The sequence below is a fragment of the Schistocerca serialis genome, unplaced genomic scaffold, assembly GCF_023864345.2.
Source record: "Schistocerca serialis cubense isolate TAMUIC-IGC-003099 unplaced genomic scaffold, iqSchSeri2.2 HiC_scaffold_737, whole genome shotgun sequence".
NCBI classification, from domain to species: Eukaryota; Metazoa; Arthropoda; class Insecta; order Orthoptera; family Acrididae; genus Schistocerca; species Schistocerca serialis.
In genome coordinates, this window is record NW_026048339.1 from 1 (window position 1) to 25603 (window position 25603).

General features: G+C 54.6%; 59 non-coding genes across 59 annotated transcripts; 11 read left to right on the forward strand and 48 right to left on the reverse strand.

Moving 5' to 3' along the window:
• Nucleotides 1–251: 251 nt before the first annotated feature.
• Nucleotides 252–325, reverse strand: Trnai-aau (transfer RNA isoleucine (anticodon AAU)). The gene has a single exon. It is a non-coding gene; the product is annotated as a tRNA-Ile (tRNA).
• A 198-nt stretch (nt 326–523) lies between these two features.
• On the reverse strand, nt 524–595 carry Trnae-uuc (transfer RNA glutamic acid (anticodon UUC)). Its single transcript has one exon. It is a non-coding gene; the product is annotated as a tRNA-Glu (tRNA).
• A 305-nt stretch (nt 596–900) lies between these two features.
• Trnam-cau (transfer RNA methionine (anticodon CAU)) lies at nt 901–973 on the reverse strand. Its single transcript has one exon. It is a non-coding gene; the product is annotated as a tRNA-Met (tRNA).
• A 381-nt stretch (nt 974–1354) lies between these two features.
• On the reverse strand, nt 1355–1425 carry Trnag-gcc (transfer RNA glycine (anticodon GCC)). Its single transcript has one exon. It is a non-coding gene; the product is annotated as a tRNA-Gly (tRNA).
• A 342-nt stretch (nt 1426–1767) lies between these two features.
• Nucleotides 1768–1839, forward strand: Trnag-ucc (transfer RNA glycine (anticodon UCC)). The gene has a single exon. It is a non-coding gene; the product is annotated as a tRNA-Gly (tRNA).
• A 610-nt stretch (nt 1840–2449) lies between these two features.
• Nucleotides 2450–2523, reverse strand: Trnai-aau (transfer RNA isoleucine (anticodon AAU)). The gene has a single exon. It is a non-coding gene; the product is annotated as a tRNA-Ile (tRNA).
• A 198-nt stretch (nt 2524–2721) lies between these two features.
• Nucleotides 2722–2793, reverse strand: Trnae-uuc (transfer RNA glutamic acid (anticodon UUC)). Its single transcript has one exon. It is a non-coding gene; the product is annotated as a tRNA-Glu (tRNA).
• A 305-nt stretch (nt 2794–3098) lies between these two features.
• Nucleotides 3099–3171, reverse strand: Trnam-cau (transfer RNA methionine (anticodon CAU)). The gene has a single exon. It is a non-coding gene; the product is annotated as a tRNA-Met (tRNA).
• A 381-nt stretch (nt 3172–3552) lies between these two features.
• On the reverse strand, nt 3553–3623 carry Trnag-gcc (transfer RNA glycine (anticodon GCC)). The gene has a single exon. It is a non-coding gene; the product is annotated as a tRNA-Gly (tRNA).
• A 342-nt stretch (nt 3624–3965) lies between these two features.
• On the forward strand, nt 3966–4037 carry Trnag-ucc (transfer RNA glycine (anticodon UCC)). Its single transcript has one exon. It is a non-coding gene; the product is annotated as a tRNA-Gly (tRNA).
• A 610-nt stretch (nt 4038–4647) lies between these two features.
• Nucleotides 4648–4721, reverse strand: Trnai-aau (transfer RNA isoleucine (anticodon AAU)). Its single transcript has one exon. It is a non-coding gene; the product is annotated as a tRNA-Ile (tRNA).
• Nucleotides 4722–4919: 198 nt separating this feature from the next.
• Nucleotides 4920–4991, reverse strand: Trnae-uuc (transfer RNA glutamic acid (anticodon UUC)). The gene has a single exon. It is a non-coding gene; the product is annotated as a tRNA-Glu (tRNA).
• A 305-nt stretch (nt 4992–5296) lies between these two features.
• Nucleotides 5297–5369, reverse strand: Trnam-cau (transfer RNA methionine (anticodon CAU)). The gene has a single exon. It is a non-coding gene; the product is annotated as a tRNA-Met (tRNA).
• Nucleotides 5370–5750: 381 nt separating this feature from the next.
• Nucleotides 5751–5821, reverse strand: Trnag-gcc (transfer RNA glycine (anticodon GCC)). Its single transcript has one exon. It is a non-coding gene; the product is annotated as a tRNA-Gly (tRNA).
• A 342-nt stretch (nt 5822–6163) lies between these two features.
• Trnag-ucc (transfer RNA glycine (anticodon UCC)) lies at nt 6164–6235 on the forward strand. The gene has a single exon. It is a non-coding gene; the product is annotated as a tRNA-Gly (tRNA).
• Nucleotides 6236–6845: 610 nt separating this feature from the next.
• Trnai-aau (transfer RNA isoleucine (anticodon AAU)) lies at nt 6846–6919 on the reverse strand. The gene has a single exon. It is a non-coding gene; the product is annotated as a tRNA-Ile (tRNA).
• A 198-nt stretch (nt 6920–7117) lies between these two features.
• Trnae-uuc (transfer RNA glutamic acid (anticodon UUC)) lies at nt 7118–7189 on the reverse strand. Its single transcript has one exon. It is a non-coding gene; the product is annotated as a tRNA-Glu (tRNA).
• Nucleotides 7190–7494: 305 nt separating this feature from the next.
• On the reverse strand, nt 7495–7567 carry Trnam-cau (transfer RNA methionine (anticodon CAU)). The gene has a single exon. It is a non-coding gene; the product is annotated as a tRNA-Met (tRNA).
• A 381-nt stretch (nt 7568–7948) lies between these two features.
• Trnag-gcc (transfer RNA glycine (anticodon GCC)) lies at nt 7949–8019 on the reverse strand. Its single transcript has one exon. It is a non-coding gene; the product is annotated as a tRNA-Gly (tRNA).
• A 342-nt stretch (nt 8020–8361) lies between these two features.
• Trnag-ucc (transfer RNA glycine (anticodon UCC)) lies at nt 8362–8433 on the forward strand. The gene has a single exon. It is a non-coding gene; the product is annotated as a tRNA-Gly (tRNA).
• Nucleotides 8434–9043: 610 nt separating this feature from the next.
• Nucleotides 9044–9117, reverse strand: Trnai-aau (transfer RNA isoleucine (anticodon AAU)). Its single transcript has one exon. It is a non-coding gene; the product is annotated as a tRNA-Ile (tRNA).
• A 198-nt stretch (nt 9118–9315) lies between these two features.
• Trnae-uuc (transfer RNA glutamic acid (anticodon UUC)) lies at nt 9316–9387 on the reverse strand. The gene has a single exon. It is a non-coding gene; the product is annotated as a tRNA-Glu (tRNA).
• Nucleotides 9388–9692: 305 nt separating this feature from the next.
• On the reverse strand, nt 9693–9765 carry Trnam-cau (transfer RNA methionine (anticodon CAU)). The gene has a single exon. It is a non-coding gene; the product is annotated as a tRNA-Met (tRNA).
• A 381-nt stretch (nt 9766–10146) lies between these two features.
• Trnag-gcc (transfer RNA glycine (anticodon GCC)) lies at nt 10147–10217 on the reverse strand. The gene has a single exon. It is a non-coding gene; the product is annotated as a tRNA-Gly (tRNA).
• Nucleotides 10218–10559: 342 nt separating this feature from the next.
• On the forward strand, nt 10560–10631 carry Trnag-ucc (transfer RNA glycine (anticodon UCC)). Its single transcript has one exon. It is a non-coding gene; the product is annotated as a tRNA-Gly (tRNA).
• A 610-nt stretch (nt 10632–11241) lies between these two features.
• Trnai-aau (transfer RNA isoleucine (anticodon AAU)) lies at nt 11242–11315 on the reverse strand. Its single transcript has one exon. It is a non-coding gene; the product is annotated as a tRNA-Ile (tRNA).
• A 198-nt stretch (nt 11316–11513) lies between these two features.
• On the reverse strand, nt 11514–11585 carry Trnae-uuc (transfer RNA glutamic acid (anticodon UUC)). Its single transcript has one exon. It is a non-coding gene; the product is annotated as a tRNA-Glu (tRNA).
• Nucleotides 11586–11890: 305 nt separating this feature from the next.
• Trnam-cau (transfer RNA methionine (anticodon CAU)) lies at nt 11891–11963 on the reverse strand. Its single transcript has one exon. It is a non-coding gene; the product is annotated as a tRNA-Met (tRNA).
• Nucleotides 11964–12343: 380 nt separating this feature from the next.
• Trnag-gcc (transfer RNA glycine (anticodon GCC)) lies at nt 12344–12414 on the reverse strand. The gene has a single exon. It is a non-coding gene; the product is annotated as a tRNA-Gly (tRNA).
• A 342-nt stretch (nt 12415–12756) lies between these two features.
• On the forward strand, nt 12757–12828 carry Trnag-ucc (transfer RNA glycine (anticodon UCC)). The gene has a single exon. It is a non-coding gene; the product is annotated as a tRNA-Gly (tRNA).
• A 610-nt stretch (nt 12829–13438) lies between these two features.
• On the reverse strand, nt 13439–13512 carry Trnai-aau (transfer RNA isoleucine (anticodon AAU)). Its single transcript has one exon. It is a non-coding gene; the product is annotated as a tRNA-Ile (tRNA).
• A 198-nt stretch (nt 13513–13710) lies between these two features.
• Trnae-uuc (transfer RNA glutamic acid (anticodon UUC)) lies at nt 13711–13782 on the reverse strand. The gene has a single exon. It is a non-coding gene; the product is annotated as a tRNA-Glu (tRNA).
• A 305-nt stretch (nt 13783–14087) lies between these two features.
• Trnam-cau (transfer RNA methionine (anticodon CAU)) lies at nt 14088–14160 on the reverse strand. Its single transcript has one exon. It is a non-coding gene; the product is annotated as a tRNA-Met (tRNA).
• A 381-nt stretch (nt 14161–14541) lies between these two features.
• Nucleotides 14542–14612, reverse strand: Trnag-gcc (transfer RNA glycine (anticodon GCC)). Its single transcript has one exon. It is a non-coding gene; the product is annotated as a tRNA-Gly (tRNA).
• Nucleotides 14613–14954: 342 nt separating this feature from the next.
• Trnag-ucc (transfer RNA glycine (anticodon UCC)) lies at nt 14955–15026 on the forward strand. Its single transcript has one exon. It is a non-coding gene; the product is annotated as a tRNA-Gly (tRNA).
• Nucleotides 15027–15636: 610 nt separating this feature from the next.
• Nucleotides 15637–15710, reverse strand: Trnai-aau (transfer RNA isoleucine (anticodon AAU)). The gene has a single exon. It is a non-coding gene; the product is annotated as a tRNA-Ile (tRNA).
• Nucleotides 15711–15908: 198 nt separating this feature from the next.
• On the reverse strand, nt 15909–15980 carry Trnae-uuc (transfer RNA glutamic acid (anticodon UUC)). The gene has a single exon. It is a non-coding gene; the product is annotated as a tRNA-Glu (tRNA).
• A 305-nt stretch (nt 15981–16285) lies between these two features.
• Trnam-cau (transfer RNA methionine (anticodon CAU)) lies at nt 16286–16358 on the reverse strand. Its single transcript has one exon. It is a non-coding gene; the product is annotated as a tRNA-Met (tRNA).
• Nucleotides 16359–16739: 381 nt separating this feature from the next.
• On the reverse strand, nt 16740–16810 carry Trnag-gcc (transfer RNA glycine (anticodon GCC)). The gene has a single exon. It is a non-coding gene; the product is annotated as a tRNA-Gly (tRNA).
• A 342-nt stretch (nt 16811–17152) lies between these two features.
• Trnag-ucc (transfer RNA glycine (anticodon UCC)) lies at nt 17153–17224 on the forward strand. Its single transcript has one exon. It is a non-coding gene; the product is annotated as a tRNA-Gly (tRNA).
• A 610-nt stretch (nt 17225–17834) lies between these two features.
• Nucleotides 17835–17908, reverse strand: Trnas-acu (transfer RNA serine (anticodon ACU)). Its single transcript has one exon. It is a non-coding gene; the product is annotated as a tRNA-Ser (tRNA).
• A 198-nt stretch (nt 17909–18106) lies between these two features.
• Nucleotides 18107–18178, reverse strand: Trnae-uuc (transfer RNA glutamic acid (anticodon UUC)). The gene has a single exon. It is a non-coding gene; the product is annotated as a tRNA-Glu (tRNA).
• A 305-nt stretch (nt 18179–18483) lies between these two features.
• Nucleotides 18484–18556, reverse strand: Trnam-cau (transfer RNA methionine (anticodon CAU)). Its single transcript has one exon. It is a non-coding gene; the product is annotated as a tRNA-Met (tRNA).
• A 381-nt stretch (nt 18557–18937) lies between these two features.
• On the reverse strand, nt 18938–19008 carry Trnag-gcc (transfer RNA glycine (anticodon GCC)). The gene has a single exon. It is a non-coding gene; the product is annotated as a tRNA-Gly (tRNA).
• Nucleotides 19009–19350: 342 nt separating this feature from the next.
• Nucleotides 19351–19422, forward strand: Trnag-ucc (transfer RNA glycine (anticodon UCC)). Its single transcript has one exon. It is a non-coding gene; the product is annotated as a tRNA-Gly (tRNA).
• A 610-nt stretch (nt 19423–20032) lies between these two features.
• On the reverse strand, nt 20033–20106 carry Trnai-aau (transfer RNA isoleucine (anticodon AAU)). The gene has a single exon. It is a non-coding gene; the product is annotated as a tRNA-Ile (tRNA).
• A 198-nt stretch (nt 20107–20304) lies between these two features.
• Nucleotides 20305–20376, reverse strand: Trnae-uuc (transfer RNA glutamic acid (anticodon UUC)). Its single transcript has one exon. It is a non-coding gene; the product is annotated as a tRNA-Glu (tRNA).
• Nucleotides 20377–20681: 305 nt separating this feature from the next.
• Nucleotides 20682–20754, reverse strand: Trnam-cau (transfer RNA methionine (anticodon CAU)). Its single transcript has one exon. It is a non-coding gene; the product is annotated as a tRNA-Met (tRNA).
• A 381-nt stretch (nt 20755–21135) lies between these two features.
• Trnag-gcc (transfer RNA glycine (anticodon GCC)) lies at nt 21136–21206 on the reverse strand. The gene has a single exon. It is a non-coding gene; the product is annotated as a tRNA-Gly (tRNA).
• Nucleotides 21207–21548: 342 nt separating this feature from the next.
• Nucleotides 21549–21620, forward strand: Trnag-ucc (transfer RNA glycine (anticodon UCC)). Its single transcript has one exon. It is a non-coding gene; the product is annotated as a tRNA-Gly (tRNA).
• A 610-nt stretch (nt 21621–22230) lies between these two features.
• On the reverse strand, nt 22231–22304 carry Trnai-aau (transfer RNA isoleucine (anticodon AAU)). The gene has a single exon. It is a non-coding gene; the product is annotated as a tRNA-Ile (tRNA).
• A 198-nt stretch (nt 22305–22502) lies between these two features.
• Trnae-uuc (transfer RNA glutamic acid (anticodon UUC)) lies at nt 22503–22574 on the reverse strand. The gene has a single exon. It is a non-coding gene; the product is annotated as a tRNA-Glu (tRNA).
• Nucleotides 22575–22879: 305 nt separating this feature from the next.
• Nucleotides 22880–22952, reverse strand: Trnam-cau (transfer RNA methionine (anticodon CAU)). Its single transcript has one exon. It is a non-coding gene; the product is annotated as a tRNA-Met (tRNA).
• A 381-nt stretch (nt 22953–23333) lies between these two features.
• Nucleotides 23334–23404, reverse strand: Trnag-gcc (transfer RNA glycine (anticodon GCC)). The gene has a single exon. It is a non-coding gene; the product is annotated as a tRNA-Gly (tRNA).
• A 342-nt stretch (nt 23405–23746) lies between these two features.
• Trnag-ucc (transfer RNA glycine (anticodon UCC)) lies at nt 23747–23818 on the forward strand. The gene has a single exon. It is a non-coding gene; the product is annotated as a tRNA-Gly (tRNA).
• A 610-nt stretch (nt 23819–24428) lies between these two features.
• Nucleotides 24429–24502, reverse strand: Trnai-aau (transfer RNA isoleucine (anticodon AAU)). Its single transcript has one exon. It is a non-coding gene; the product is annotated as a tRNA-Ile (tRNA).
• A 198-nt stretch (nt 24503–24700) lies between these two features.
• Nucleotides 24701–24772, reverse strand: Trnae-uuc (transfer RNA glutamic acid (anticodon UUC)). Its single transcript has one exon. It is a non-coding gene; the product is annotated as a tRNA-Glu (tRNA).
• Nucleotides 24773–25077: 305 nt separating this feature from the next.
• On the reverse strand, nt 25078–25150 carry Trnam-cau (transfer RNA methionine (anticodon CAU)). The gene has a single exon. It is a non-coding gene; the product is annotated as a tRNA-Met (tRNA).
• A 381-nt stretch (nt 25151–25531) lies between these two features.
• Nucleotides 25532–25602, reverse strand: Trnag-gcc (transfer RNA glycine (anticodon GCC)). The gene has a single exon. It is a non-coding gene; the product is annotated as a tRNA-Gly (tRNA).
• Nucleotide 25603: the final 1 nt, after the last annotated feature.

A 25603-nucleotide genomic window follows, 5' to 3' on the forward strand; every position in this document is an offset into this window, starting at 1 on the left:
CACCCGCCCAAGTACTGACAAGGGCCAAAGTTGTTACGCATCGGCAATCGGACATTTTCTTTCATTTTCTCTTTATCGGTTGAGAACCAGTGTATTCAAGATATTATGGCCATTGCCGAGTGAATGCTGTAGCGCTTCCCGACGAGTCGGGTTCGGATCCTCTGTCAACTTCCACGCAGGGTGATGATCTTTTGGTCATCACACTCGCCAGCTGAAATCGGCGCTGCCTTTTCGTAGTAGTAAAAGAGTAGTGGCCCGTGGGGGGATCGAACCCACGACCTTCGCGTTATTAGCACGACGCTCTAACCAACTGAGCTAACGGGCCTCGGCAGATGCAGTTGCTCAGCCCTACGCTGGAAACAGGTGGCATGAAGCCATACACCATTTCTATGGTCGTCGTGTGTCTGCTTCCCTAGTCTATATTCTGCTGACGGTCACGAAACAGTAGCTATATTGCGAGCAGGACGGCAAACGGCTGCTCGGACAGCTCAAACTTGCCACGATTCGTGTGGAAAAAATTCCGTTCCGGTACCGGGAATCGAACCCGGGCCTCCTGGGTGAAAGCCAGGTATCCTAGCCACTAGACCACACCGGATGTGGACGTTTCGTTCGACCGTTCGTACGGTCGCTTGTCGCATTTCGTGTCGAGTGCCGCGTCGGCGCCCCTCTCTCTTTGCGAGCATCTTTGCACATACTGACTGGCAAGGCGCGCACCTCAAACGTCGCAGAGCAATGCTTTTGGCTTCATGCTCTGCTGGGAGAAGAGGAAAAGGGAAGCTGTAAGTAGCAATAACAGGAAGTAAACATTTTCCCGCTGAAGCGTTGAAACGTTGTGGATAACAAACAAGAAATACGTTGGCGCCCTAGCAACAGCACCACCATCAGTCACAGAAAGTTAAATGCCCCGGGTGAGGATCGAACTCACGACCTTAAGATTATGAGACTTACGCGCTGCCTACTGCGCTACCGAGGCACGGGTGCACCGCTTGTCCTGGAAACTGGGTAAATACCGTACCCAATATTAGACGTAGAGACACTGTACTTCCTGGATAACGTGTTCTGTTGCTACACGTGCACTGCCGGCCCAGTTGATTGCGGTGCTGCTGCAGCTGTTGCAACGATAGGCAGCACTCCTTGTCGTTAAAGTTCAGAGCCTCGGAGGCACCCGGACCCAGCAACTTGTGAGGCCAGGCCGACGCTAGTCTGTAGAACATGATGCGAGCGTCCTAGTGGGGACCCGCGAGTGCTGCGTTCTCGGTCCTTCTCAAGGGAAATCCAGCTACACATTCTTGTGGATCGTGCATCTCAAGCGCTCAAGCCACGCGGCAGCATCATCGCGGGAAAAGCGAAATGATGCATCGGCCGGGAATCGAACCCGGGCCGCCCGCGTGGCAGGCGAGCATTCTACCACTGAACCACCGATGCTGGGGCCAGCGGTAACTTGACGCTGCTTCCCGAGCAGATGTCTCAAGGGAAAGTGGGACTGCCGTCAAGCGCCGTAGCATTCTGTGGGAAAGATGCTGCAGACGCTGAATCCTGCACTGCACTGCTTAAAAATGCCGCCAGAACGCGGTCCTCTGCGTACTCTTGCGTCGACGGCGCCCAACTCTTGCCAAAGGATGCGAAATGTGCGCGGATACGCTGTCCGAATGCGTCTGGATGTGCTCCCCTAGCCTGCCTCGAAATGCGCCTGCCAGGTACGATCACCTTCGGCCGCTGCCGACTGGCGGGAAGCCGACACAGCGCGGACGCGCGGCGCTCGCTTGTGCGGTGGTGGTGTAATGGTCAGCATAGTTGCCTTCCAAGCAGTTGATCCGGGTTCGATTCCCGGCCACCGCAGCAGGCTTTTAATTTCGCGTATGAGTACTTTTGCCACGCGCTCTTAAATTATTGTTTTTTCGCGCTCTTACTCGCTGCATACCAGCCCTTAGTGTGTCTCGACTTGTCTCGTGTCTCGACTTGTCTCGACTTTGCTCAGCTGACGCGAGAGCTGACGCTCTCAAATCGGCCTTTATCAAAACGACAAGCACGAGAAACGACTGAGAGAGGTAAGGAGAGGCGAGGCGATGGACACACAGCACGCCCCCTTCATTTCACGGTGGCGTCTCCCTGACCGAATCGGGCTGTAGCTCCGAAAACAAAGGAGAAACAAAAATAGGAAGTAAAAGTGCAAATAGTGCCCTGTGTTCCCATGCGCTCACCCGCCCAAGTACTGACAAGGGCCAAAGTTGTTACGCATCGGCAATCGGACATTTTCTTTCATTTTCTCTTTATCGGTTGAGAACCAGTGTATTCAAGATATTATGGCCATTGCCGAGTGAATGCTGTAGCGCTTCCCGACGAGTCGGGTTCGGATCCTCTGTCAACTTCCACGCAGGGTGATGATCTTTTGGTCATCACACTCGCCAGCTGAAATCGGCGCTGCCTTTTCGTAGTAGTAAAAGAGTAGTGGCCCGTGGGGGGATCGAACCCACGACCTTCGCGTTATTAGCACGACGCTCTAACCAACTGAGCTAACGGGCCTCGGCAGATGCAGTTGCTCAGCCCTACGCTGGAAACAGGTGGCATGAAGCCATACACCATTTCTATGGTCGTCGTGTGTCTGCTTCCCTAGTCTATATTCTGCTGACGGTCACGAAACAGTAGCTATATTGCGAGCAGGACGGCAAACGGCTGCTCGGACAGCTCAAACTTGCCACGATTCGTGTGGAAAAAATTCCGTTCCGGTACCGGGAATCGAACCCGGGCCTCCTGGGTGAAAGCCAGGTATCCTAGCCACTAGACCACACCGGATGTGGACGTTTCGTTCGACCGTTCGTACGGTCGCTTGTCGCATTTCGTGTCGAGTGCCGCGTCGGCGCCCCTCTCTCTTTGCGAGCATCTTTGCACATACTGACTGGCAAGGCGCGCACCTCAAACGTCGCAGAGCAATGCTTTTGGCTTCATGCTCTGCTGGGAGAAGAGGAAAAGGGAAGCTGTAAGTAGCAATAACAGGAAGTAAACATTTTCCCGCTGAAGCGTTGAAACGTTGTGGATAACAAACAAGAAATACGTTGGCGCCCTAGCAACAGCACCACCATCAGTCACAGAAAGTTAAATGCCCCGGGTGAGGATCGAACTCACGACCTTAAGATTATGAGACTTACGCGCTGCCTACTGCGCTACCGAGGCACGGGTGCACCGCTTGTCCTGGAAACTGGGTAAATACCGTACCCAATATTAGACGTAGAGACACTGTACTTCCTGGATAACGTGTTCTGTTGCTACACGTGCACTGCCGGCCCAGTTGATTGCGGTGCTGCTGCAGCTGTTGCAACGATAGGCAGCACTCCTTGTCGTTAAAGTTCAGAGCCTCGGAGGCACCCGGACCCAGCAACTTGTGAGGCCAGGCCGACGCTAGTCTGTAGAACATGATGCGAGCGTCCTAGTGGGGACCCGCGAGTGCTGCGTTCTCGGTCCTTCTCAAGGGAAATCCAGCTACACATTCTTGTGGATCGTGCATCTCAAGCGCTCAAGCCACGCGGCAGCATCATCGCGGGAAAAGCGAAATGATGCATCGGCCGGGAATCGAACCCGGGCCGCCCGCGTGGCAGGCGAGCATTCTACCACTGAACCACCGATGCTGGGGCCAGCGGTAACTTGACGCTGCTTCCCGAGCAGATGTCTCAAGGGAAAGTGGGACTGCCGTCAAGCGCCGTAGCATTCTGTGGGAAAGATGCTGCAGACGCTGAATCCTGCACTGCACTGCTTAAAAATGCCGCCAGAACGCGGTCCTCTGCGTACTCTTGCGTCGACGGCGCCCAACTCTTGCCAAAGGATGCGAAATGTGCGCGGATACGCTGTCCGAATGCGTCTGGATGTGCTCCCCTAGCCTGCCTCGAAATGCGCCTGCCAGGTACGATCACCTTCGGCCGCTGCCGACTGGCGGGAAGCCGACACAGCGCGGACGCGCGGCGCTCGCTTGTGCGGTGGTGGTGTAATGGTCAGCATAGTTGCCTTCCAAGCAGTTGATCCGGGTTCGATTCCCGGCCACCGCAGCAGGCTTTTAATTTCGCGTATGAGTACTTTTGCCACGCGCTCTTAAATTATTGTTTTTTCGCGCTCTTACTCGCTGCATACCAGCCCTTAGTGTGTCTCGACTTGTCTCGTGTCTCGACTTGTCTCGACTTTGCTCAGCTGACGCGAGAGCTGACGCTCTCAAATCGGCCTTTATCAAAACGACAAGCACGAGAAACGACTGAGAGAGGTAAGGAGAGGCGAGGCGATGGACACACAGCACGCCCCCTTCATTTCACGGTGGCGTCTCCCTGACCGAATCGGGCTGTAGCTCCGAAAACAAAGGAGAAACAAAAATAGGAAGTAAAAGTGCAAATAGTGCCCTGTGTTCCCATGCGCTCACCCGCCCAAGTACTGACAAGGGCCAAAGTTGTTACGCATCGGCAATCGGACATTTTCTTTCATTTTCTCTTTATCGGTTGAGAACCAGTGTATTCAAGATATTATGGCCATTGCCGAGTGAATGCTGTAGCGCTTCCCGACGAGTCGGGTTCGGATCCTCTGTCAACTTCCACGCAGGGTGATGATCTTTTGGTCATCACACTCGCCAGCTGAAATCGGCGCTGCCTTTTCGTAGTAGTAAAAGAGTAGTGGCCCGTGGGGGGATCGAACCCACGACCTTCGCGTTATTAGCACGACGCTCTAACCAACTGAGCTAACGGGCCTCGGCAGATGCAGTTGCTCAGCCCTACGCTGGAAACAGGTGGCATGAAGCCATACACCATTTCTATGGTCGTCGTGTGTCTGCTTCCCTAGTCTATATTCTGCTGACGGTCACGAAACAGTAGCTATATTGCGAGCAGGACGGCAAACGGCTGCTCGGACAGCTCAAACTTGCCACGATTCGTGTGGAAAAAATTCCGTTCCGGTACCGGGAATCGAACCCGGGCCTCCTGGGTGAAAGCCAGGTATCCTAGCCACTAGACCACACCGGATGTGGACGTTTCGTTCGACCGTTCGTACGGTCGCTTGTCGCATTTCGTGTCGAGTGCCGCGTCGGCGCCCCTCTCTCTTTGCGAGCATCTTTGCACATACTGACTGGCAAGGCGCGCACCTCAAACGTCGCAGAGCAATGCTTTTGGCTTCATGCTCTGCTGGGAGAAGAGGAAAAGGGAAGCTGTAAGTAGCAATAACAGGAAGTAAACATTTTCCCGCTGAAGCGTTGAAACGTTGTGGATAACAAACAAGAAATACGTTGGCGCCCTAGCAACAGCACCACCATCAGTCACAGAAAGTTAAATGCCCCGGGTGAGGATCGAACTCACGACCTTAAGATTATGAGACTTACGCGCTGCCTACTGCGCTACCGAGGCACGGGTGCACCGCTTGTCCTGGAAACTGGGTAAATACCGTACCCAATATTAGACGTAGAGACACTGTACTTCCTGGATAACGTGTTCTGTTGCTACACGTGCACTGCCGGCCCAGTTGATTGCGGTGCTGCTGCAGCTGTTGCAACGATAGGCAGCACTCCTTGTCGTTAAAGTTCAGAGCCTCGGAGGCACCCGGACCCAGCAACTTGTGAGGCCAGGCCGACGCTAGTCTGTAGAACATGATGCGAGCGTCCTAGTGGGGACCCGCGAGTGCTGCGTTCTCGGTCCTTCTCAAGGGAAATCCAGCTACACATTCTTGTGGATCGTGCATCTCAAGCGCTCAAGCCACGCGGCAGCATCATCGCGGGAAAAGCGAAATGATGCATCGGCCGGGAATCGAACCCGGGCCGCCCGCGTGGCAGGCGAGCATTCTACCACTGAACCACCGATGCTGGGGCCAGCGGTAACTTGACGCTGCTTCCCGAGCAGATGTCTCAAGGGAAAGTGGGACTGCCGTCAAGCGCCGTAGCATTCTGTGGGAAAGATGCTGCAGACGCTGAATCCTGCACTGCACTGCTTAAAAATGCCGCCAGAACGCGGTCCTCTGCGTACTCTTGCGTCGACGGCGCCCAACTCTTGCCAAAGGATGCGAAATGTGCGCGGATACGCTGTCCGAATGCGTCTGGATGTGCTCCCCTAGCCTGCCTCGAAATGCGCCTGCCAGGTACGATCACCTTCGGCCGCTGCCGACTGGCGGGAAGCCGACACAGCGCGGACGCGCGGCGCTCGCTTGTGCGGTGGTGGTGTAATGGTCAGCATAGTTGCCTTCCAAGCAGTTGATCCGGGTTCGATTCCCGGCCACCGCAGCAGGCTTTTAATTTCGCGTATGAGTACTTTTGCCACGCGCTCTTAAATTATTGTTTTTTCGCGCTCTTACTCGCTGCATACCAGCCCTTAGTGTGTCTCGACTTGTCTCGTGTCTCGACTTGTCTCGACTTTGCTCAGCTGACGCGAGAGCTGACGCTCTCAAATCGGCCTTTATCAAAACGACAAGCACGAGAAACGACTGAGAGAGGTAAGGAGAGGCGAGGCGATGGACACACAGCACGCCCCCTTCATTTCACGGTGGCGTCTCCCTGACCGAATCGGGCTGTAGCTCCGAAAACAAAGGAGAAACAAAAATAGGAAGTAAAAGTGCAAATAGTGCCCTGTGTTCCCATGCGCTCACCCGCCCAAGTACTGACAAGGGCCAAAGTTGTTACGCATCGGCAATCGGACATTTTCTTTCATTTTCTCTTTATCGGTTGAGAACCAGTGTATTCAAGATATTATGGCCATTGCCGAGTGAATGCTGTAGCGCTTCCCGACGAGTCGGGTTCGGATCCTCTGTCAACTTCCACGCAGGGTGATGATCTTTTGGTCATCACACTCGCCAGCTGAAATCGGCGCTGCCTTTTCGTAGTAGTAAAAGAGTAGTGGCCCGTGGGGGGATCGAACCCACGACCTTCGCGTTATTAGCACGACGCTCTAACCAACTGAGCTAACGGGCCTCGGCAGATGCAGTTGCTCAGCCCTACGCTGGAAACAGGTGGCATGAAGCCATACACCATTTCTATGGTCGTCGTGTGTCTGCTTCCCTAGTCTATATTCTGCTGACGGTCACGAAACAGTAGCTATATTGCGAGCAGGACGGCAAACGGCTGCTCGGACAGCTCAAACTTGCCACGATTCGTGTGGAAAAAATTCCGTTCCGGTACCGGGAATCGAACCCGGGCCTCCTGGGTGAAAGCCAGGTATCCTAGCCACTAGACCACACCGGATGTGGACGTTTCGTTCGACCGTTCGTACGGTCGCTTGTCGCATTTCGTGTCGAGTGCCGCGTCGGCGCCCCTCTCTCTTTGCGAGCATCTTTGCACATACTGACTGGCAAGGCGCGCACCTCAAACGTCGCAGAGCAATGCTTTTGGCTTCATGCTCTGCTGGGAGAAGAGGAAAAGGGAAGCTGTAAGTAGCAATAACAGGAAGTAAACATTTTCCCGCTGAAGCGTTGAAACGTTGTGGATAACAAACAAGAAATACGTTGGCGCCCTAGCAACAGCACCACCATCAGTCACAGAAAGTTAAATGCCCCGGGTGAGGATCGAACTCACGACCTTAAGATTATGAGACTTACGCGCTGCCTACTGCGCTACCGAGGCACGGGTGCACCGCTTGTCCTGGAAACTGGGTAAATACCGTACCCAATATTAGACGTAGAGACACTGTACTTCCTGGATAACGTGTTCTGTTGCTACACGTGCACTGCCGGCCCAGTTGATTGCGGTGCTGCTGCAGCTGTTGCAACGATAGGCAGCACTCCTTGTCGTTAAAGTTCAGAGCCTCGGAGGCACCCGGACCCAGCAACTTGTGAGGCCAGGCCGACGCTAGTCTGTAGAACATGATGCGAGCGTCCTAGTGGGGACCCGCGAGTGCTGCGTTCTCGGTCCTTCTCAAGGGAAATCCAGCTACACATTCTTGTGGATCGTGCATCTCAAGCGCTCAAGCCACGCGGCAGCATCATCGCGGGAAAAGCGAAATGATGCATCGGCCGGGAATCGAACCCGGGCCGCCCGCGTGGCAGGCGAGCATTCTACCACTGAACCACCGATGCTGGGGCCAGCGGTAACTTGACGCTGCTTCCCGAGCAGATGTCTCAAGGGAAAGTGGGACTGCCGTCAAGCGCCGTAGCATTCTGTGGGAAAGATGCTGCAGACGCTGAATCCTGCACTGCACTGCTTAAAAATGCCGCCAGAACGCGGTCCTCTGCGTACTCTTGCGTCGACGGCGCCCAACTCTTGCCAAAGGATGCGAAATGTGCGCGGATACGCTGTCCGAATGCGTCTGGATGTGCTCCCCTAGCCTGCCTCGAAATGCGCCTGCCAGGTACGATCACCTTCGGCCGCTGCCGACTGGCGGGAAGCCGACACAGCGCGGACGCGCGGCGCTCGCTTGTGCGGTGGTGGTGTAATGGTCAGCATAGTTGCCTTCCAAGCAGTTGATCCGGGTTCGATTCCCGGCCACCGCAGCAGGCTTTTAATTTCGCGTATGAGTACTTTTGCCACGCGCTCTTAAATTATTGTTTTTTCGCGCTCTTACTCGCTGCATACCAGCCCTTAGTGTGTCTCGACTTGTCTCGTGTCTCGACTTGTCTCGACTTTGCTCAGCTGACGCGAGAGCTGACGCTCTCAAATCGGCCTTTATCAAAACGACAAGCACGAGAAACGACTGAGAGAGGTAAGGAGAGGCGAGGCGATGGACACACAGCACGCCCCCTTCATTTCACGGTGGCGTCTCCCTGACCGAATCGGGCTGTAGCTCCGAAAACAAAGGAGAAACAAAAATAGGAAGTAAAAGTGCAAATAGTGCCCTGTGTTCCCATGCGCTCACCCGCCCAAGTACTGACAAGGGCCAAAGTTGTTACGCATCGGCAATCGGACATTTTCTTTCATTTTCTCTTTATCGGTTGAGAACCAGTGTATTCAAGATATTATGGCCATTGCCGAGTGAATGCTGTAGCGCTTCCCGACGAGTCGGGTTCGGATCCTCTGTCAACTTCCACGCAGGGTGATGATCTTTTGGTCATCACACTCGCCAGCTGAAATCGGCGCTGCCTTTTCGTAGTAGTAAAAGAGTAGTGGCCCGTGGGGGGATCGAACCCACGACCTTCGCGTTATTAGCACGACGCTCTAACCAACTGAGCTAACGGGCCTCGGCAGATGCAGTTGCTCAGCCCTACGCTGGAAACAGGTGGCATGAAGCCATACACCATTTCTATGGTCGTCGTGTGTCTGCTTCCCTAGTCTATATTCTGCTGACGGTCACGAAACAGTAGCTATATTGCGAGCAGGACGGCAAACGGCTGCTCGGACAGCTCAAACTTGCCACGATTCGTGTGGAAAAAATTCCGTTCCGGTACCGGGAATCGAACCCGGGCCTCCTGGGTGAAAGCCAGGTATCCTAGCCACTAGACCACACCGGATGTGGACGTTTCGTTCGACCGTTCGTACGGTCGCTTGTCGCATTTCGTGTCGAGTGCCGCGTCGGCGCCCCTCTCTCTTTGCGAGCATCTTTGCACATACTGACTGGCAAGGCGCGCACCTCAAACGTCGCAGAGCAATGCTTTTGGCTTCATGCTCTGCTGGGAGAAGAGGAAAAGGGAAGCTGTAAGTAGCAATAACAGGAAGTAAACATTTTCCCGCTGAAGCGTTGAAACGTTGTGGATAACAAACAAGAAATACGTTGGCGCCCTAGCAACAGCACCACCATCAGTCACAGAAAGTTAAATGCCCCGGGTGAGGATCGAACTCACGACCTTAAGATTATGAGACTTACGCGCTGCCTACTGCGCTACCGAGGCACGGGTGCACCGCTTGTCCTGGAAACTGGGTAAATACCGTACCCAATATTAGACGTAGAGACACTGTACTTCCTGGATAACGTGTTCTGTTGCTACACGTGCACTGCCGGCCCAGTTGATTGCGGTGCTGCTGCAGCTGTTGCAACGATAGGCAGCACTCCTTGTCGTTAAAGTTCAGAGCCTCGGAGGCACCCGGACCCAGCAACTTGTGAGGCCAGGCCGACGCTAGTCTGTAGAACATGATGCGAGCGTCCTAGTGGGGACCCGCGAGTGCTGCGTTCTCGGTCCTTCTCAAGGGAAATCCAGCTACACATTCTTGTGGATCGTGCATCTCAAGCGCTCAAGCCACGCGGCAGCATCATCGCGGGAAAAGCGAAATGATGCATCGGCCGGGAATCGAACCCGGGCCGCCCGCGTGGCAGGCGAGCATTCTACCACTGAACCACCGATGCTGGGGCCAGCGGTAACTTGACGCTGCTTCCCGAGCAGATGTCTCAAGGGAAAGTGGGACTGCCGTCAAGCGCCGTAGCATTCTGTGGGAAAGATGCTGCAGACGCTGAATCCTGCACTGCACTGCTTAAAAATGCCGCCAGAACGCGGTCCTCTGCGTACTCTTGCGTCGACGGCGCCCAACTCTTGCCAAAGGATGCGAAATGTGCGCGGATACGCTGTCCGAATGCGTCTGGATGTGCTCCCCTAGCCTGCCTCGAAATGCGCCTGCCAGGTACGATCACCTTCGGCCGCTGCCGACTGGCGGGAAGCCGACACAGCGCGGACGCGCGGCGCTCGCTTGTGCGGTGGTGGTGTAATGGTCAGCATAGTTGCCTTCCAAGCAGTTGATCCGGGTTCGATTCCCGGCCACCGCAGCAGGCTTTTAATTTCGCGTATGAGTACTTTTGCCACGCGCTCTTAAATTATTGTTTTTTCGCGCTCTTACTCGCTGCATACCAGCCCTTAGTGTGTCTCGACTTGTCTCGTGTCTCGACTTGTCTCGACTTTGCTCAGCTGACGCGAGAGCTGACGCTCTCAAATCGGCCTTTATCAAAACGACAAGCACGAGAAACGACTGAGAGAGGTAAGGAGAGGCGAGGCGATGGACACACAGCACGCCCCCTTCATTTCACGGTGGCGTCTCCCTGACCGAATCGGGCTGTAGCTCCGAAAACAAAGGAGAAACAAAAATAGGAAGTAAAAGTGCAAATAGTGCCCTGTGTTCCCATGCGCTCACCCGCCCAAGTACTGACAAGGGCCAAAGTTGTTACGCATCGGCAATCGGACATTTTCTTTCATTTTCTCTTTATCGGTTGAGAACCAGTGTATTCAAGATATTATGGCCATTGCCGAGTGAATGCTGTAGCGCTTCCCGACGAGTCGGGTTCGGATCCTCTGTCAACTTCCACGCAGGGTGATGATCTTTTGGTCATCACACTCGCCAGCTGAAATCGGCGCTGCCTTTTCGTAGTAGTAAAAGAGTAGTGGCCCGTGGGGGGATCGAACCCACGACCTTCGCGTTATTAGCACGACGCTCTAACCAACTGAGCTAACGGGCCTCGGCAGATGCAGTTGCTCAGCCCTACGCTGGAAACAGGTGGCATGAAGCCATACACCATTTCTATGGTCGTCGTGTGTCTGCTTCCCTAGTCTATATTCTGCTGACGGTCACGAAACAGTAGCTATATTGCGAGCAGGACGGCAAACGGCTGCTCGGACAGCTCAAACTTGCCACGATTCGTGTGGAAAAAATTCCGTTCCGGTACCGGGAATCGAACCCGGGCCTCCTGGGTGAAAGCCAGGTATCCTAGCCACTAGACCACACCGGATGTGGACGTTTCGTTCGACCGTTCGTACGGTCGCTTGTCGCATTTCGTGTCGAGTGCCGCGTCGGCGCCCCTCTCTCTTTGCGAGCATCTTTGCACATACTGACTGGCAAGGCGCGCACCTCAAACGTCGCAGAGCAATGCTTTTGGCTTCATGCTCTGCTGGGAGAAGAGGAAAAGGGAAGCTGTAAGTAGCAATAACAGGAAGTAAACATTTTCCCGCTGAAGCGTTGAAACGTTGTGGATAACAAACAAGAAATACGTTGGCGCCCTAGCAACAGCACCACCATCAGTCACAGAAAGTTAAATGCCCCGGGTGAGGATCGAACTCACGACCTTAAGATTATGAGACTTACGCGCTGCCTACTGCGCTACCGAGGCACGGGTGCACCGCTTGTCCTGGAAACTGGGTAAATACCGTACCCAATATTAGACGTAGAGACACTGTACTTCCTGGATAACGTGTTCTGTTGCTACACGTGCACTGCCGGCCCAGTTGATTGCGGTGCTGCTGCAGCTGTTGCAACGATAGGCAGCACTCCTTGTCGTTAAAGTTCAGAGCCTCGGAGGCACCCGGACCCAGCAACTTGTGAGGCCAGGCCGACGCTAGTCTGTAGAACATGATGCGAGCGTCCAGTGGGGACCCGCGAGTGCTGCGTTCTCGGTCCTTCTCAAGGGAAATCCAGCTACACATTCTTGTGGATCGTGCATCTCAAGCGCTCAAGCCACGCGGCAGCATCATCGCGGGAAAAGCAAAATGATGCATCGGCCGGGAATCGAACCCGGGCCGCCCGCGTGGCAGGCGAGCATTCTACCACCGAACCACCGATGCTGGGGCCAGCGGTAACTTGACGCTGCTTCCCGAGCAGATGTCTCAAGGGAAAGTGGGACTGCCGTCAAGCGCCGTAGCATTCTGTGGGAAAGATGCTGCAGACGCTGAATCCTGCACTGCACTGCTTAAAAATGCCGCCAGAACGCGGTCCTCTGCGTACTCTTGCGTCGCCGGCGCCCAACTCTTGCCAAAGGATGCGAAATGTGCGCGGATACGCTGTCCGAATGCGTCTGGATGTGCTCCCCTAGCCTGCCTCGAAATGCGCCTGCCAGGTACGATCACCTTCGGCCGCTGCCGACTGGCGGGAAGCCGACACAGCGCGGACGCGCGGCGCTCGCTTGTGCGGTGGTGGTGTAATGGTCAGCATAGTTGCCTTCCAAGCAGTTGATCCGGGTTCGATTCCCGGCCACCGCAGCAGGCTTTTAATTTCGCGTATGAGTACTTTTGCCACGCGCTCTTAAATTATTGTTTTTTCGCGCTCTTACTCGCTGCATACCAGCCCTTAGTGTGTCTCGACTTGTCTCGTGTCTCGACTTGTCTCGACTTTGCTCAGCTGACGCGAGAGCTGACGCTCTCAAATCGGCCTTTATCAAAACGACAAGCACGAGAAACGACTGAGAGAGGTAAGGAGAGGCGAGGCGATGGACACACAGCACGCCCCCTTCATTTCACGGTGGCGTCTCCCTGACCGAATCGGGCTGTAGCTCCGAAAACAAAGGAGAAACAAAAATAGGAAGTAAAAGTGCAAATAGTGCCCTGTGTTCCCATGCGCTCACCCGCCCAAGTACTGACAAGGGCCAAAGTTGTTACGCATCGGCAATCGGACATTTTCTTTCATTTTCTCTTTATCGGTTGAGAACCAGTGTATTCAAGATATTATGGCCATTGCCGAGTGAATGCTGTAGCGCTTCCCGACGAGTCGGGTTCGGATCCTCTGTCAACTTCCACGCAGGGTGATGATCTTTTGGTCATCACACTCGCCAGCTGAAATCGGCGCTGCCTTTTCGTAGTAGTAAAAGAGTAGTGGCCCGTGGGGGGATCGAACCCACGACCTTCGCGTTATTAGCACGACGCTCTAACCAACTGAGCTAACGGGCCTCGGCAGATGCAGTTGCTCAGCCCTACGCTGGAAACAGGTGGCATGAAGCCATACACCATTTCTATGGTCGTCGTGTGTCTGCTTCCCTAGTCTATATTCTGCTGACGGTCACGAAACAGTAGCTATATTGCGAGCAGGACGGCAAACGGCTGCTCGGACAGCTCAAACTTGCCACGATTCGTGTGGAAAAAATTCCGTTCCTGTACCGGGAATCGAACCCGGGCCTCCTGGGTGAAAGCCAGGTATCCTAGCCACTAGACCACAGCGGATGTGGACGTTTCGTTCGACCGTTCGTACGGTCGCTTGTCGCATTTCGTGTCGAGTGCCGCGTCGGCGCCCCTCTCTCTTTGCGAGCATCTTTGCACATACTGACTGGCAAGGCGCGCACCTCAAACGTCGCAGAGCAATGCTTTTGGCTTCATGCTCTGCTGGGAGAAGAGGAAAAGGGAAGCTGTAAGTAGCAATAACAGGAAGTAAACATTTTCCCGCTGAAGCGTTGAAACGTTGTGGATAACAAACAAGAAATACGTTGGCGCCCTAGCAACAGCACCACCATCAGTCACAGAAAGTTAAATGCCCCGGGTGAGGATCGAACTCACGACCTTAAGATTATGAGACTTACGCGCTGCCTACTGCGCTACCGAGGCACGGGTGCACCGCTTGTCCTGGAAACTGGGTAAATACCGTACCCAATATTAGACGTAGAGACACTGTACTTCCTGGATAACGTGTTCTGTTGCTACACGTGCACTGCCGGCCCAGTTGATTGCGGTGCTGCTGCAGCTGTTGCAACGATAGGCAGCACTCCTTGTCGTTAAAGTTCAGAGCCTCGGAGGCACCCGGACCCAGCAACTTGTGAGGCCAGGCCGACGCTAGTCTGTAGAACATGATGCGAGCGTCCTAGTGGGGACCCGCGAGTGCTGCGTTCTCGGTCCTTCTCAAGGGAAATCCAGCTACACATTCTTGTGGATCGTGCATCTCAAGCGCTCAAGCCACGCGGCAGCATCATCGCGGGAAAAGCAAAATGATGCATCGGCCGGGAATCGAACCCGGGCCGCCCGCGTGGCAGGCGAGCATTCTACCACCGAACCACCGATGCTGGGGCCAGCGGTAACTTGACGCTGCTTCCCGAGCAGATGTCTCAAGGGAAAGTGGGACTGCCGTCAAGCGCCGTAGCATTCTGTGGGAAAGATGCTGCAGACGCTGAATCCTGCACTGCACTGCTTAAAAATGCCGCCAGAACGCGGTCCTCTGCGTACTCTTGCGTCGCCGGCGCCCAACTCTTGCCAAAGGATGCGAAATGTGCGCGGATACGCTGTCCGAATGCGTCTGGATGTGCTCCCCTAGCCTGCCTCGAAATGCGCCTGCCAGGTACGATCACCTTCGGCCGCTGCCGACTGGCGGGAAGCCGACACAGCGCGGACGCGCGGCGCTCGCTTGTGCGGTGGTGGTGTAATGGTCAGCATAGTTGCCTTCCAAGCAGTTGATCCGGGTTCGATTCCCGGCCACCGCAGCAGGCTTTTAATTTCGCGTATGAGTACTTTTGCCACGCGCTCTTAAATTATTGTTTTTTCGCGCTCTTACTCGCTGCATACCAGCCCTTAGTGTGTCTCGACTTGTCTCGTGTCTCGACTTGTCTCGACTTTGCTCAGCTGACGCGAGAGCTGACGCTCTCAAATCGGCCTTTATCAAAACGACAAGCACGAGAAACGACTGAGAGAGGTAAGGAGAGGCGAGGCGATGGACACACAGCACGCCCCCTTCATTTCACGGTGGCGTCTCCCTGACCGAATCGGGCTGTAGCTCCGAAAACAAAGGAGAAACAAAAATAGGAAGTAAAAGTGCAAATAGTGCCCTGTGTTCCCATGCGCTCACCCGCCCAAGTACTGACAAGGGCCAAAGTTGTTACGCATCGGCAATCGGACATTTTCTTTCATTTTCTCTTTATCGGTTGAGAACCAGTGTATTCAAGATATTATGGCCATTGCCGAGTGAATGCTGTAGCGCTTCCCGACGAGTCGGGTTCGGATCCTCTGTCAACTTCCACGCAGGGTGATGATCTTTTGGTCATCACACTCGCCAGCTGAAATCGGCGCTGCCTTTTCGTAGTAGTAAAAGAGTAGTGGCCCGTGGGGGGATCGAACCCACGACCTTCGCGTTATTAGCACGACGCTCTAACCAACTGAGCTAACGGGCCTCGGCAGATGCAGTTGCTCAGCCCTACGCTGGAAACAGGTGGCATGAAGCCATACACCATTTCTATGGTCGTCGTGTGTCTGCTTCCCTAGTCTATATTCTGCTGACGGTCACGAAACAGTAGCTATATTGCGAGCAGGACGGCAAACGGCTGCTCGGACAGCTCAAACTTGCCACGATTCGTGTGGAAAAAATTCCGTTCCGGTACCGGGAATCGAACCCGGGCCTCCTGGGTGAAAGCCAGGTATCCTAGCCACTAGACCACACCGGATGTGGACGTTTCGTTCGACCGTTCGTACGGTCGCTTGTCGCATTTCGTGTCGAGTGCCGCGTCGGCGCCCCTCTCTCTTTGCGAGCATCTTTGCACATACTGACTGGCAAGGCGCGCACCTCAAACGTCGCAGAGCAATGCTTTTGGCTTCATGCTCTGCTGGGAGAAGAGGAAAAGGGAAGCTGTAAGTAGCAATAACAGGAAGTAAACATTTTCCCGCTGAAGCGTTGAAACGTTGTGGATAACAAACAAGAAATACGTTGGCGCCCTAGCAACAGCACCACCATCAGTCACAGAAAGTTAAATGCCCCGGGTGAGGATCGAACTCACGACCTTAAGATTATGAGACTTACGCGCTGCCTACTGCGCTACCGAGGCACGGGTGCACCGCTTGTCCTGGAAACTGGGTAAATACCGTACCCAATATTAGACGTAGAGACACTGTACTTCCTGGATAACGTGTTCTGTTGCTACACGTGCACTGCCGGCCCAGTTGATTGCGGTGCTGCTGCAGCTGTTGCAACGATAGGCAGCACTCCTTGTCGTTAAAGTTCAGAGCCTCGGAGGCACCCGGACCCAGCAACTTGTGAGGCCAGGCCGACGCTAGTCTGTAGAACATGATGCGAGCGTCCTAGTGGGGACCCGCGAGTGCTGCGTTCTCGGTCCTTCTCAAGGGAAATCCAGCTACACATTCTTGTGGATCGTGCATCTCAAGCGCTCAAGCCACGCGGCAGCATCATCGCGGGAAAAGCAAAATGATGCATCGGCCGGGAATCGAACCCGGGCCGCCCGCGTGGCAGGCGAGCATTCTACCACCGAACCACCGATGCTGGGGCCAGCGGTAACTTGACGCTGCTTCCCGAGCAGATGTCTCAAGGGAAAGTGGGACTGCCGTCAAGCGCCGTAGCATTCTGTGGGAAAGATGCTGCAGACGCTGAATCCTGCACTGCACTGCTTAAAAATGCCGCCAGAACGCGGTCCTCTGCGTACTCTTGCGTCGCCGGCGCCCAACTCTTGCCAAAGGATGCGAAATGTGCGCGGATACGCTGTCCGAATGCGTCTGGATGTGCTCCCCTAGCCTGCCTCGAAATGCGCCTGCCAGGTACGATCACCTTCGGCCGCTGCCGACTGGCGGGAAGCCGACACAGCGCGGACGCGCGGCGCTCGCTTGTGCGGTGGTGGTGTAATGGTCAGCATAGTTGCCTTCCAAGCAGTTGATCCGGGTTCGATTCCCGGCCACCGCAGCAGGCTTTTAATTTCGCGTATGAGTACTTTTGCCACGCGCTCTTAAATTATTGTTTTTTCGCGCTCTTACTCGCTGCATACCAGCCCTTAGTGTGTCTCGACTTGTCTCGTGTCTCGACTTGTCTCGACTTTGCTCAGCTGACGCGAGAGCTGACGCTCTCAAATCGGCCTTTATCAAAACGACAAGCACGAGAAACGACTGAGAGAGGTAAGGAGAGGCGAGGCGATGGACACACAGCACGCCCCCTTCATTTCACGGTGGCGTCTCCCTGACCGAATCGGGCTGTAGCTCCGAAAACAAAGGAGAAACAAAAATAGGAAGTAAAAGTGCAAATAGTGCCCTGTGTTCCCATGCGCTCACCCGCCCAAGTACTGACAAGGGCCAAAGTTGTTACGCATCGGCAATCGGACATTTTCTTTCATTTTCTCTTTATCGGTTGAGAACCAGTGTATTCAAGATATTATGGCCATTGCCGAGTGAATGCTGTAGCGCTTCCCGACGAGTCGGGTTCGGATCCTCTGTCAACTTCCACGCAGGGTGATGATCTTTTGGTCATCACACTCGCCAGCTGAAATCGGCGCTGCCTTTTCGTAGTAGTAAAAGAGTAGTGGCCCGTGGGGGGATCGAACCCACGACCTTCGCGTTAGTAGCACGACGCTCTAACCAACTGAGCTAACGGGCCTCGGCAGATGCAGTTGCTCAGCCCTACGCTGGAAACAGGTGGCATGAAGCCATACACCATTTCTATGGTCGTCGTGTGTCTGCTTCCCTAGTCTATATTCTGCTGACGGTCACGAAACAGTAGCTATATTGCGAGCAGGACGGCAAACGGCTGCTCGGACAGCTCAAACTTGCCACGATTCGTGTGGAAAAAATTCCGTTCCGGTACCGGGAATCGAACCCGGGCCTCCTGGGTGAAAGCCAGGTATCCTAGCCACTAGACCACACCGGATGTGGACGTTTCGTTCGACCGTTCGTACGGTCGCTTGTCGCATTTCGTGTCGAGTGCCGCGTCGGCGCCCCTCTCTCTTTGCGAGCATCTTTGCACATACTGACTGGCAAGGCGCGCACCTCAAACGTCGCAGAGCAATGCTTTTGGCTTCATGCTCTGCTGGGAGAAGAGGAAAAGGGAAGCTGTAAGTAGCAATAACAGGAAGTAAACATTTTCCCGCTGAAGCGTTGAAACGTTGTGGATAACAAACAAGAAATACGTTGGCGCCCTAGCAACAGCACCACCATCAGTCACAGAAAGTTAAATGCCCCGGGTGAGGATCGAACTCACGACCTTAAGATTATGAGACTTACGCGCTGCCTACTGCGCTACCGAGGCACGGGTGCACCGCTTGTCCTGGAAACTGGGTAAATACCGTACCCAATATTAGACGTAGAGACACTGTACTTCCTGGATAACGTGTTCTGTTGCTACACGTGCACTGCCGGCCCAGTTGATTGCGGTGCTGCTGCAGCTGTTGCAACGATAGGCAGCACTCCTTGTCGTTAAAGTTCAGAGCCTCGGAGGCACCCGGACCCAGCAACTTGTGAGGCCAGGCCGACGCTAGTCTGTAGAACATGATGCGAGCGTCCTAGTGGGGACCCGCGAGTGCTGCGTTCTCGGTCCTTCTCAAGGGAAATCCAGCTACACATTCTTGTGGATCGTGCATCTCAAGCGCTCAAGCCACGCGGCAGCATCATCGCGGGAAAAGCAAAATGATGCATCGGCCGGGAATCGAACCCGGGCCGCCCGCGTGGCAGGCGAGCATTCTACCACCGAACCACCGATGCTGGGGCCAGCGGTAACTTGACGCTGCTTCCCGAGCAGATGTCTCAAGGGAAAGTGGGACTGCCGTCAAGCGCCGTAGCATTCTGTGGGAAAGATGCTGCAGACGCTGAATCCTGCACTGCACTGCTTAAAAATGCCGCCAGAACGCGGTCCTCTGCGTACTCTTGCGTCGCCGGCGCCCAACTCTTGCCAAAGGATGCGAAATGTGCGCGGATACGCTGTCCGAATGCGTCTGGATGTGCTCCCCTAGCCTGCCTCGAAATGCGCCTGCCAGGTACGATCACCTTCGGCCGCTGCCGACTGGCGGGAAGCCGACACAGCGCGGACGCGCGGCGCTCGCTTGTGCGGTGGTGGTGTAATGGTCAGCATAGTTGCCTTCCAAGCAGTTGATCCGGGTTCGATTCCCGGCCACCGCAGCAGGCTTTTAATTTCGCGTATGAGTACTTTTGCCACGCGCTCTTAAATTATTGTTTTTTCGCGCTCTTACTCGCTGCATACCAGCCCTTAGTGTGTCTCGACTTGTCTCGTGTCTCGACTTGTCTCGACTTTGCTCAGCTGACGCGAGAGCTGACGCTCTCAAATCGGCCTTTATCAAAACGACAAGCACGAGAAACGACTGAGAGAGGTAAGGAGAGGCGAGGCGATGGACACACAGCACGCCCCCTTCATTTCACGGTGGCGTCTCCCTGACCGAATCGGGCTGTAGCTCCGAAAACAAAGGAGAAACAAAAATAGGAAGTAAAAGTGCAAATAGTGCCCTGTGTTCCCATGCGCTCACCCGCCCAAGTACTGACAAGGGCCAAAGTTGTTACGCATCGGCAATCGGACATTTTCTTTCATTTTCTCTTTATCGGTTGAGAACCAGTGTATTCAAGATATTATGGCCATTGCCGAGTGAATGCTGTAGCGCTTCCCGACGAGTCGGGTTCGGATCCTCTGTCAACTTCCACGCAGGGTGATGATCTTTTGGTCATCACACTCGCCAGCTGAAATCGGCGCTGCCTTTTCGTAGTAGTAAAAGAGTAGTGGCCCGTGGGGGGATCGAACCCACGACCTTCGCGTTATTAGCACGACGCTCTAACCAACTGAGCTAACGGGCCTCGGCAGATGCAGTTGCTCAGCCCTACGCTGGAAACAGGTGGCATGAAGCCATACACCATTTCTATGGTCGTCGTGTGTCTGCTTCCCTAGTCTATATTCTGCTGACGGTCACGAAACAGTAGCTATATTGCGAGCAGGACGGCAAACGGCTGCTCGGACAGCTCAAACTTGCCACGATTCGTGTGGAAAAAATTCCGTTCCGGTACCGGGAATCGAACCCGGGCCTCCTGGGTGAAAGCCAGGTATCCTAGCCACTAGACCACACCGGATGTGGACGTTTCGTTCGACCGTTCGTACGGTCGCTTGTCGCATTTCGTGTCGAGTGCCGCGTCGGCGCCCCTCTCTCTTTGCGAGCATCTTTGCACATACTGACTGGCAAGGCGCGCACCTCAAACGTCGCAGAGCAATGCTTTTGGCTTCATGCTCTGCTGGGAGAAGAGGAAAAGGGAAGCTGTAAGTAGCAATAACAGGAAGTAAACATTTTCCCGCTGAAGCGTTGAAACGTTGTGGATAACAAACAAGAAATACGTTGGCGCCCTAGCAACAGCACCACCATCAGTCACAGAAAGTTAAATGCCCCGGGTGAGGATCGAACTCACGACCTTAAGATTATGAGACTTACGCGCTGCCTACTGCGCTACCGAGGCACGGGTGCACCGCTTGTCCTGGAAACTGGGTAAATACCGTACCCAATATTAGACGTAGAGACACTGTACTTCCTGGATAACGTGTTCTGTTGCTACACGTGCACTGCCGGCCCAGTTGATTGCGGTGCTGCTGCAGCTGTTGCAACGATAGGCAGCACTCCTTGTCGTTAAAGTTCAGAGCCTCGGAGGCACCCGGACCCAGCAACTTGTGAGGCCAGGCCGACGCTAGTCTGTAGAACATGATGCGAGCGTCCTAGTGGGGACCCGCGAGTGCTGCGTTCTCGGTCCTTCTCAAGGGAAATCCAGCTACACATTCTTGTGGATCGTGCATCTCAAGCGCTCAAGCCACGCGGCAGCATCATCGCGGGAAAAGCAAAATGATGCATCGGCCGGGAATCGAACCCGGGCCGCCCGCGTGGCAGGCGAGCATTCTACCACCGAACCACCGATGCTGGGGCCAGCGGTAACTTGACGCTGCTTCCCGAGCAGATGTCTCAAGGGAAAGTGGGACTGCCGTCAAGCGCCGTAGCATTCTGTGGGAAAGATGCTGCAGACGCTGAATCCTGCACTGCACTGCTTAAAAATGCCGCCAGAACGCGGTCCTCTGCGTACTCTTGCGTCGCCGGCGCCCAACTCTTGCCAAAGGATGCGAAATGTGCGCGGATACGCTGTCCGAATGCGTCTGGATGTGCTCCCCTAGCCTGCCTCGAAATGCGCCTGCCAGGTACGATCACCTTCGGCCGCTGCCGACTGGCGGGAAGCCGACACAGCGCGGACGCGCGGCGCTCGCTTGTGCGGTGGTGGTGTAATGGTCAGCATAGTTGCCTTCCAAGCAGTTGATCCGGGTTCGATTCCCGGCCACCGCAGCAGGCTTTTAATTTCGCGTATGAGTACTTTTGCCACGCGCTCTTAAATTATTGTTTTTTCGCGCTCTTACTCGCTGCATACCAGCCCTTAGTGTGTCTCGACTTGTCTCGTGTCTCGACTTGTCTCGACTTTGCTCAGCTGACGCGAGAGCTGACGCTCTCAAATCGGCCTTTATCAAAACGACAAGCACGAGAAACGACTGAGAGAGGTAAGGAGAGGCGAGGCGATGGACACACAGCACGCCCCCTTCATTTCACGGTGGCGTCTCCCTGACCGAATCGGGCTGTAGCTCCGAAAACAAAGGAGAAACAAAAATAGGAAGTAAAAGTGCAAATAGTGCCCTGTGTTCCCATGCGCTCACCCGCCCAAGTACTGACAAGGGCCAAAGTTGTTACGCATCGGCAATCGGACATTTTCTTTCATTTTCTCTTTATCGGTTGAGAACCAGTGTATTCAAGATATTATGGCCATTGCCGAGTGAATGCTGTAGCGCTTCCCGACGAGTCGGGTTCGGATCCTCTGTCAACTTCCACGCAGGGTGATGATCTTTTGGTCATCACACTCGCCAGCTGAAATCGGCGCTGCCTTTTCGTAGTAGTAAAAGAGTAGTGGCCCGTGGGGGGATCGAACCCACGACCTTCGCGTTATTAGCACGACGCTCTAACCAACTGAGCTAACGGGCCTCGGCAGATGCAGTTGCTCAGCCCTACGCTGGAAACAGGTGGCATGAAGCCATACACCATTTCTATGGTCGTCGTGTGTCTGCTTCCCTAGTCTATATTCTGCTGACGGTCACGAAACAGTAGCTATATTGCGAGCAGGACGGCAAACGGCTGCTCGGACAGCTCAAACTTGCCACGATTCGTGTGGAAAAAATTCCGTTCCGGTACCGGGAATCGAACCCGGGCCTCCTGGGTGAAAGCCAGGTATCCTAGCCACTAGACCACACCGGATGTGGACGTTTCGTTCGACCGTTCGTACGGTCGCTTGTCGCATTTCGTGTCGAGTGCCGCGTCGGCGCCCCTCTCTCTTTGCGAGCATCTTTGCACATACTGACTGGCAAGGCGCGCACCTCAAACGTCGCAGAGCAATGCTTTTGGCTTCATGCTCTGCTGGGAGAAGAGGAAAAGGGAAGCTGTAAGTAGCAATAACAGGAAGTAAACATTTTCCCGCTGAAGCGTTGAAACGTTGTGGATAACAAACAAGAAATACGTTGGCGCCCTAGCAACAGCACCACCATCAGTCACAGAAAGTTAAATGCCCCGGGTGAGGATCGAACTCACGACCTTAAGATTATGAGACTTACGCGCTGCCTACTGCGCTACCGAGGCACGGGTGCACCGCTTGTCCTGGAAACTGGGTAAATACCGTACCCAATATTAGACGTAGAGACACTGTACTTCCTGGATAACGTGTTCTGTTGCTACACGTGCACTGCCGGCCCAGTTGATTGCGGTGCTGCTGCAGCTGTTGCAACGATAGGCAGCACTCCTTGTCGTTAAAGTTCAGAGCCTCGGAGGCACCCGGACCCAGCAACTTGTGAGGCCAGGCCGACGCTAGTCTGTAGAACATGATGCGAGCGTCCTAGTGGGGACCCGCGAGTGCTGCGTTCTCGGTCCTTCTCAAGGGAAATCCAGCTACACATTCTTGTGGATCGTGCATCTCAAGCGCTCAAGCCACGCGGCAGCATCATCGCGGGAAAAGCAAAATGATGCATCGGCCGGGAATCGAACCCGGGCCGCCCGCGTGGCAGGCGAGCATTCTACCACCGAACCACCGATGCTGGGGCCAGCGGTAACTTGACGCTGCTTCCCGAGCAGATGTCTCAAGGGAAAGTGGGACTGCCGTCAAGCGCCGTAGCATTCTGTGGGAAAGATGCTGCAGACGCTGAATCCTGCACTGCACTGCTTAAAAATGCCGCCAGAACGCGGTCCTCTGCGTACTCTTGCGTCGCCGGCGCCCAACTCTTGCCAAAGGATGCGAAATGTGCGCGGATACGCTGTCCGAATGCGTCTGGATGTGCTCCCCTAGCCTGCCTCGAAATGCGCCTGCCAGGTACGATCACCTTCGGCCGCTGCCGACTGGCGGGAAGCCGACACAGCGCGGACGCGCGGCGCTCGCTTGTGCGGTGGTGGTGTAATGGTCAGCATAGTTGCCTTCCAAGCAGTTGATCCGGGTTCGATTCCCGGCCACCGCAGCAGGCTTTTAATTTCGCGTATGAGTACTTTTGCCACGCGCTCTTAAATTATTGTTTTTTCGCGCTCTTACTCGCTGCATACCAGCCCTTAGTGTGTCTCGACTTGTCTCGTGTCTCGACTTGTCTCGACTTTGCTCAGCTGACGCGAGAGCTGACGCTCTCAAATCGGCCTTTATCAAAACGACAAGCACGAGAAACGACTGAGAGAGGTAAGGAGAGGCGAGGCGATGGACACACAGCACGCCCCCTTCATTTCACGGTGGCGTCTCCCTGACCGAATCGGGCTGTAGCTCCGAAAACAAAGGAGAAACAAAAATAGGAAGTAAAAGTGCAAATAGTGCCCTGTGTTCCCATGCGCTCACCCGCCCAAGTACTGACAAGGGCCAAAGTTGTTACGCATCGGCAATCGGACATTTTCTTTCATTTTCTCTTTATCGGTTGAGAACCAGTGTATTCAAGATATTATGGCCATTGCCGAGTGAATGCTGTAGCGCTTCCCGACGAGTCGGGTTCGGATCCTCTGTCAACTTCCACGCAGGGTGATGATCTTTTGGTCATCACACTCGCCAGCTGAAATCGGCGCTGCCTTTTCGTAGTAGTAAAAGAGTAGTGGCCCGTGGGGGGATCGAACCCACGACCTTCGCGTTATTAGCACGACGCTCTAACCAACTGAGCTAACGGGCCTCGGCAGATGCAGTTGCTCAGCCCTACGCTGGAAACAGGTGGCATGAAGCCATACACCATTTCTATGGTCGTCGTGTGTCTGCTTCCCTAGTCTATATTCTGCTGACGGTCACGAAACAGTAGCTATATTGCGAGCAGGACGGCAAACGGCTGCTCGGACAGCTCAAACTTGCCACGATTCGTGTGGAAAAAATTCCGTTCCTGTACCGGGAATCGAACCCGGGCCTCCTGGGTGAAAGCCAGGTATCCTAGCCACTAGACCACAGCGGATGTGGACGTTTCGTTCGACCGTTCGTACGGTCGCTTGTCGCATTTCGTGTCGAGTGCCGCGTCGGCGCCCCTCTCTCTTTGCGAGCATCTTTGCACATACTGACTGGCAAGGCGCGCACCTCAAACGTCGCAGAGCAATGCTTTTGGCTTCATGCTCTGCTGGGAGAAGAGGAAAAGGGAAGCTGTAAGTAGCAATAACAGGAAGTAAACATTTTCCCGCTGAAGCGTTGAAACGTTGTGGATAACAAACAAGAAATACGTTGGCGCCCTAGCAACAGCACCACCATCAGTCACAGAAAGTTAAATGCCCCGGGTGAGGATCGAACTCACGACCTTAAGATTATGAGACTTACGCGCTGCCTACTGCGCTACCGAGGCACGGGTGCACCGCTTGTCCTGGAAACTGGGTAAATACCGTACCCAATATTAGACGTAGAGACACTGTACTTCCTGGATAACGTGTTCTGTTGCTACACGTGCACTGCCGGCCCAGTTGATTGCGGTGCTGCTGCAGCTGTTGCAACGATAGGCAGCACTCCTTGTCGTTAAAGTTCAGAGCCTCGGAGGCACCCGGACCCAGCAACTTGTGAGGCCAGGCCGACGCTAGTCTGTAGAACATGATGCGAGCGTCCTAGTGGGGACCCGCGAGTGCTGCGTTCTCGGTCCTTCTCAAGGGAAATCCAGCTACACATTCTTGTGGATCGTGCATCTCAAGCGCTCAAGCCACGCGGCAGCATCATCGCGGGAAAAGCAAAATGATGCATCGGCCGGGAATCGAACCCGGGCCGCCCGCGTGGCAGGCGAGCATTCTACCACCGAACCACCGATGCT